General features: G+C 38.4%; 1 protein-coding gene across 2 annotated transcripts in view; it reads left to right on the top strand.

Annotated features, from left to right (window-relative positions):
• Positions 1 to 2: 2 nt before the first annotated feature.
• Positions 3 to 7535, top strand: part of LOC135323440 (cytosolic carboxypeptidase 1) — a 72064-nt gene continuing 64531 nt past the window's right edge. The window contains exon 1 of one of the 2 annotated variants that reach the window (XR_010385804.1): positions 3 to 420. The gene's annotated coding sequence lies outside the window, so the exon portion shown is untranslated. The remainder of the gene's footprint in view (positions 421 to 7535) is intronic. The other variant, XM_064500674.1, reaches the window with a different exon arrangement.

Below are 7535 nucleotides of genomic sequence, written 5' to 3'. Positions count from 1 at the left end.
GGGGGGCGTACCGCGAGAGTTGGAATCATCGCGAGAAAGGCGGGTGGTAACGGTGCCGCGAGGCCGTTCGGCGCGAGGGTTATCCCGGCCGCCGGTGCCACCACGGCGTCTAGGTGCGAGTCTGAACGTGGGGGGGCTCCGCTGCAGCCTGTGCTGGCGAGGATGTCCTGAGCGAAGATCGCAGCGGCTCTGGGCACCCGCCGTAGGAAGGGCCGGGGAGAGAGAGCCCCCCCCGCTCCCCAGACGGCGGTGCCCGAGGACATGCTGGCTCCGACCGGGAAAAAGACGGCTGAGAAGGGATCGGAGGTGCTCCGGCATGTGAAGGCTGTTGTGAAGAGGGCGGTAGGGATCCGCTGCCCTCACTGTCTCCCCGGCGAGGTTACAAAGAAAGTGGTTCAACTCGCGGCTGCAGGACTATAGGTTAGCGATTAGGAGAATTTTTGTGGCCAGTAGAGCACCTGGAAAATGCTGCTTAATAAGGCCAGAGCATCTCCTTTGAGGAATTATTTTGACAGCATAGGTGAACTGTTGCTGCTGATCTGCTTGTTTTCTCTGGTTTGCCTCTGTGGGGATCTCGGGCCTTCTCAGCTCTGTGTTTCTGTGATCCAGTATCGTGCATCTCTTTCTGTGGTTGTTTGCACCCTGGTGTGAGTTAGTCTTGTGAGGCTGCAGTGGAGACCCTTGGTTTTGATGGTGGTGTGCTGAGTTGGCCAGTAGGCAGTATGGTGCAGAAGTGTTGGTAGTCCTGGTGCTGTCACCAAATTTGATTTGCCAAATTGAAAACAGGCTCTAGGCAGTTTTTTCTGTGTCTAGTGTTTCCTCTCATACCTTTCACTCTCCCCCCTTTTTTAAAACATATCTAGCAGAGCTTATATAAACATGTTTCTCTGTGGAGTTCACTCAGACATTTTGGTGATCCACTATTTTTGCCAGTGAGGAAACTAGCTGACACTTAAGGTGTCTTAGGGAACCATACTCTTAGAGCCATTTACAGTGGATTTAATCTTTAATGTTCTTTCAGAACGCATAAACTGAATGCTTTCAGTGTTTCTGAGAAACATCACCAGTATAAAAGACAGCTGTTAGTATGCTTTGCTAACCAAGTAAACTAGCCTGAGGAGCTTTTGTTTGCAGAATTAAGACAAAGTAGTTAAATTTCAAATGGAAACACTAACTTCATCTGTCACCCTTCTATCTAAAAGAACATGTTCCAGGTACAGAGTACTTGTCACAAGTAACAGGAGAAAACTTTGTGTGAGCTCCTGTTAAATCAGTGGCATCACCTAACTTACGTGAAAGAACTATGTCTTTAGTTCAAGGACTGTTGATATGCTGGTGGTTCACAGCTGTGCTGCACTTATACTGACTTCCTGACAGGATACACAACTCTATGTAATATAAATCTTCTAATGATTTCAAGGTTATGGCCACAGAGTATGTCATTGTCTGAACCTAGCTAATGGGTTGAGGAAACCTGGTGGTGGTTAAACATCTGTAAAATTAAACTAGTTTTATCTGTTTTCTCTGATATAGAACACAATGGTGCCTGGACCATCACTCTGCTCTCTAGAAAGAATGCTGAATTTCTGGGGAATTCAGTCTTTAATTTCTTCGAGAGAAGGACTCTAGCCCATACAATAATCTGTAATGATCATCTAGGTACCAAATTAATAAAATAATTCAGTATTTAATTAAAAATTCTGAGAAGATAATATGTTTGAAATTTGCCACAGATACTCCTTTTAACAAACACCTGTTTATGTTTCTGCCCAGGCTGAATGGTAACAGCTATAAGCTGGCTTTTGTGATGTGATCATGGTGATCTCAGTCCAGTTTACAATAGACCAATGAATATATCATAACTGACTGGAATCAGTTATAACTTCTCTTGGCAAAAATACCTGAGTCAAAAAATGAACACCAGGTTGGTCACCTGTGTGACCTGCGTGTGAAATGACCATAGCAGTTTAAAAAGCTTCCACATGTTCACTGTAGGAACCTCTAGGCTGTTTTGTTTCAAAACATCAAAGTGCTTGTTTTACCTGATATAATACAATGAAGTGCACTGACAGAGCACTTCAGTATTGATCTGAATTCAGAAGTAATGATCTGACTTCTGATACGAGTGATATTCACATACAGACATACAAAGAAACATCTCTTGTTTTTTTTTCTTAGGTTCCCCCCACACACTCATTTTTGTTCCCCTTCCCTAAGACTTCAAGCCTGTCTGGGACTGATTACAAAAGATACTGGTATTTAAAATGCCTCAATTTTTAATACAAAAGTATCCCTCTTTTTTTAGTCAAGCACAGCAGCTGTTTAGGATCCATGAGATAATTCTCAATGTTAATTAGAAGAGAAAAACACCCTGTGGTTAATTCTTGGTGGATGTATGCACAATGTTGTTTGTTTCCTTCCTGGTGAAGTGGGTGTGGATTAAATGTCAGCGTTATGAGGGGATTGCCCCAATCTTAAGTACTGACTAACTTTGTTCTGTTAATACAGCTAAGAAACGCTTCATCGTATACTTGATTTAAATAGGCTGCTTTGTTTAAGGAAACAGAGCTATACATCAACTAACAGGTACTAACTAATTTATGGCCTACTCAATCAACTGTCTGCTATTTTTGTCCTTCCAAAATAATGGTAAATTAATTTTGAAGATACAGATGCATTTTGTATGAGTTTGTAATAGACAGTGTCTATTTTTACACTACAGAACCTCATACTAAAGCATTATGAATTTTTAAGGACACTTACAAAGAGATGTGAGCAGACTTGTCCTCACTGTTCAGCTTAAAAAAAAAATCCTGTAAAACTGTTCATTTTGATCTGCATAAGGGAAGAGGCACCTGCTGTCTTTGAAGTACTCTATCTGCAAAGGTCAGTCAAATTAAATGGAAAAACATAAGTTACCAGTAAGTCTTGCCTATTTATAACATGTTATATTTTCCTCATGTTCTGGAAGCTGTTCTTAAAACATGCTCAATAAACGGAAACAATTAGATTTAAAGATAACTATCCTCTGTCTGCTGTAATGGCATGCATCAAGAATCTTAAGCATGTGGAGTTAAATACTGACCTGTTTATGGAAAATTACAACAAAATCAGTTGTTTATCATATTTCTGAATAACACAGTCGACCCTCCTCTCCCTGACGTAGTGTCTTAAATCCATCATGGGAAGGGAGATCACCTGCTGCAAGTTATTTTTAAGTAACTTTCCCCCAAGAAACAGATACCACTTTTGAAGGTCACTTTTTCCCTTTGCCTTATCAAAGTACTGTGGAGATTGTTCAAGAATTAGCATTGCTTTAGATGCCCTTGTCAATGGAAGTAATTGGTGCAGGGAGAGAAGGAAAATGGAGATATGTGAAATACTTTCATAAATAGAAAGAAGGTGACCTTCAGCTGGGCCTAAGTCTATTTTAATTCTTGCTGTTCTTTAATGTGCCTGTATTTGGTGGAGTTTACCACAGATTAAGGGCCTATAAAAATCAACTGGAAAACTGCCCCAGTTTTAGGTTCACAATACTTAGCTACCAGCTTTGTACTAATATAAGCCGTTAAAATCTGGTGCACTGAAATGACTAAAAACAGTTGTGATAGTATTCAGGATATGAGGAGATAGCAGCATGTGCATAAAATTTTCCTTTTTTAATAAAACTGGGAGAATGGAGGTTGTTTGACCAAAACATACAAGATTCACTCTGCTTTTTGTTGTATTAATATCCTGCATATATAAATCAAACTTGAGGGTTGTCAGTAGGCATTCAAAAAAAGTGACCAACTTGGTATGAGCCTTTGAAGCATAGTGCATCATTTGGGGAATTCCTCCCCACCTCCCCAAACCGACAATGCAACCAAAAAACCCCCCAGAATATTAGAAGAAAATACCACCAGTACAAATTTATATATCTATACAAATCTATTCTGAGTTGGAATATGCAAAAAATAAAATGTATTTGCAAATTTCCACCTTATGCTTTCAGACAGATCAGTTGAGTTGTAATTTCTTTTCTAATATTATAAAAACAAGAATAGCTGAATGAAACATGGATGTGACATTGAGCTGAAATGCTTTTGCATACATTGAAATACAACGTGTAGCAGAGCACAGAAGATCTCAAAGGTGAAAAAGAACAGAGGCTCTGTTGGAAAAGTACCAAGTGCTCTAACAGTTAGAGAGGATTGACATACCTAGAGATACAGAGCCGAAAACAAATTCTTCAGTGTGTATGTAGAGACAAGTGTTGGCTCTCAAATGAGGGAATGATGATTTAGAGTCAAGGAGAGCTAGCAGTCATGTTTATTCTCTCAAACTGACTGGATTTGTTCAGTACATGAGATTATGGAACAGGTGAGGCAGATTTAACTACTACAGGTTAAGGTTTAATGGGAAACAATGAGCAACCATGTGGTAATTACAAAGGAAACAGAGGAGAACTTTTAGTCCATTACAGAGTCCTGATCTGTCTCTTCCAAAGTGTTGTTTACTTCATCTGAAATCACCAGAGAATCATAGCTCTGAGCACATTCCAGCATCGTGCTTTCAGTCAACATGGTTTTCTTTGGTGCGATTACAGCTTCTGTTTGCTCCATGAGAATTTGTTTGAATACAGTAGGGATTCAAGCAGTCCTGTGCTGAGATCCTTTTTGTCTATTTGTACAGGAATCAACTTTGTCTCCATCCTGTGAAAATAAAACAATGATAGAACTTGTTAACAAGTTTCCTACAGTCTCCTCTTGGAGGTGTAAGAAGGCTTCCAAGAGAGAGGGGAAAAAAAAGGGAGGTTCATTCTGAGTGAACTGCAGGAGTTCTCACAGGGCTCATCCTGATTTCTGTTTCAACATCTACATAAACTGACTGACTAGATCTGATTTCAGTCAATGGATATTTCACTGTCTCCTAGTTAATAAGTGTATTAGGGAAAATGTGGCCTATTTAATATTTCTCTGTACCAAAGATTGTAATTATATATATCTGATGCTAACAGAAGTGTGTTATTCCTTTTCTTAGAAATCTTTCCACAATTGATTAGTAGCTGGCAGTAGTTGTTATTTTAGTTTTAAAAAAGTAAAAACAGGAAAGGTATTGATCAGTTTCTCAGTTGTACTAAACTTGTATAGTCTCACTGAAATTGTGTAAAAGGATAGTGGGTCTCTTCCTGCTTACATTTAATTACCATTCAGATATTTTGAAGAGCTTTTTCTTGTTCTCCTTCTTCCTGCTCCCACAGGGAATAACCATCAAATCTTAAAATTATTTATGATTATTTTAATTATATGCTCCTATCCTGGAAGTCTTACTGCACTACTTACATACTGGTAAATGTTGAAGAATCAGGTCATAAACATGCAACTGGAAGCGGGGAAGGTGCTGTCTGTTTACAAACTTATGCCCCTCTGTCCATGCTTCTCACTCAATTCATTTTGCTTACACCCTGAGAAAAAATACTAAATTAATTGAATGTGATTGACTTCTATAAACATATAATATGCCTTTTTTTGCTTATGTTGCTGAACACATCCTTTGCCTTTTCTTGCCTTGCCCTTTTGCAGTGCTTGTAGGTTGACATATGTCTGTTCCTTTTTTGCAAGTGCTTGGATTGTTCTGCTAAGCATGTACCAGTGACAGAATTCCCTACAAATATTGAAATTTAAGACTTAAATCTTGTGTGGAACCAGCTCTGCTCCAGAGGGCCGTATTATTGTGTCTGTTAATTACAGGAAAGAGGGACTGGCTCCCTGTCAAACTTGCATTTAATGGCAATAATATAATTTACCATTGCCTTTTTTTTTTAACAATGCAGATTTATGGCTTTCTCTAACTAAAAAGTCAATTGTTTCCAATAGTTTTATGTACCTGTCAGAATTTACTTGAAATATTGTACAATTTTGTGAAATCAAAAAAATTAACCATTACATTAATGTTATAGCATCAAATAAACGATTTACAATTGTATTCTGAGAGTGATTTTAAGTATATCTTTACAAAGGATTCCATGGATAAACTCTTCGCTTTCACACACAGTAATCTGTTTCAAAATAGAAACAAAACTAGGACAAGTTCTTGCAGACAGTCTCATACAAGTAAATTCTATCAGAATCAGTGACACTTCTTAGGTAAGTAAGAATAGCTTATGAATGTAAATAAGAATATTGGCTTGCAAGTGCATTTGTACTCCAGAATCAGGTTTCCTAAAGAAAAGTTTCTAAACGTCTGCTCTGTAGAAATAAATGCTAAATGGGGAATCACTTTACCTGCAATATATATAGATGTTTACCTGCAAGAATAAATAGATGTTTAGCTAGAAAAAATAGTTCTGTGCAGAACAATCTCTTGGGTGAAATAACTAAGATAAAGGTTTATTCTTATTTTGTGTTGGGGCTCCATTTATCTGCATACTTTGATTACATTCCCAGTGTGAAAAGGTAATGGATTTCAGTAACTGATCTAAGTATTTGTATTAGCCATACTGATATTGCTCATTTTTTAGTTTAAGTGAAATGAAACTTTTTGCCAGTCTTAAATTAATTGGATCTGATGCTGTGTCCTTTTTCTGCAGTAGAGAAGTCTCATCTTTTGAATTGACTTATTTTTTTCTTGTGTGCCAGCACATACAGAGCTGTTTAAAAACATTCTTTTCTGAACTAACTTCTTAAGTAAACTGACTTTGACTTCAGCTTTGAAAAATGTCATATATTTTTATCTGTATTCCCTTTAATTGCTATTTACTTGTCAGTGCCTGCCTTAGACTATTTTTGTCTTCAACTGAGTCATATTTCAGTTTATTCCATCTCTTCTGCTAATGCCCTGACAATGCTTTAGACTGAGTTATGCACTCAGAACCATTCTATGAGTAGAACTTCAAGTAAATCTTTAATCTTCACTGTAAATCTTTACTGGTTTAGAGTATTCTGTCTTCGTAAGAGTCCAGTGTGACTGCTGTTAAATGAGTGAGACTATTCCTACTCCAGTGCCAATACACTGCTAAATCCTTGCATGCTGATGCTCTGCGTTCCTTTCATTCAAGACTGAAGAACTCCAAGGCAGGAGAGGGAGGGATCTCCTTGCAAATGTATGTGTATGTTTGAATTGTAACCCAAACCCAGCAGGTTTACAAATTCCAGGGAGCATAATTAATGTTGAAATGCTGGAGAAAGACCAAGTGAACAATAGTAAAATAAGGAGTACTGGTTATATCCCTTAACTACTCCTATCCATTCATGTTAATATGGGGGGGCTATTAAGAGAAGGTAATTGGCATTTATGCATAAGTGACACAGTAATGGGCTAAAGAATCTGTTAAACCACGTTAAACTTGAATTCACTCAGTTGAAACTGCAGTTCACTTCCCTGATCTAATGTGTAGAAATTGGCTTACCCTAGGCAAAGACTAGAGTTAACAAAGTCCAGATAGGAGGATTGGTGTCTCCTCTCTTACCTATACGGAGTTAGTGCGCAAGTCCTAAGCTCTGAGGTATCTGCTGACTTGCCACTAGAGCAGCTTGTTTTGTGTTCAGAAGGTG

Source organism: Dromaius novaehollandiae, chromosome W (assembly GCF_036370855.1).
Source record: "Dromaius novaehollandiae isolate bDroNov1 chromosome W, bDroNov1.hap1, whole genome shotgun sequence".
In the NCBI taxonomy this organism is placed as follows: Eukaryota; Metazoa; Chordata; class Aves; order Casuariiformes; family Dromaiidae; genus Dromaius; species Dromaius novaehollandiae.
Note: the sequence above shows the minus strand (reverse complement) of the source record. Positions and strands in the feature narration are given on the sequence as shown.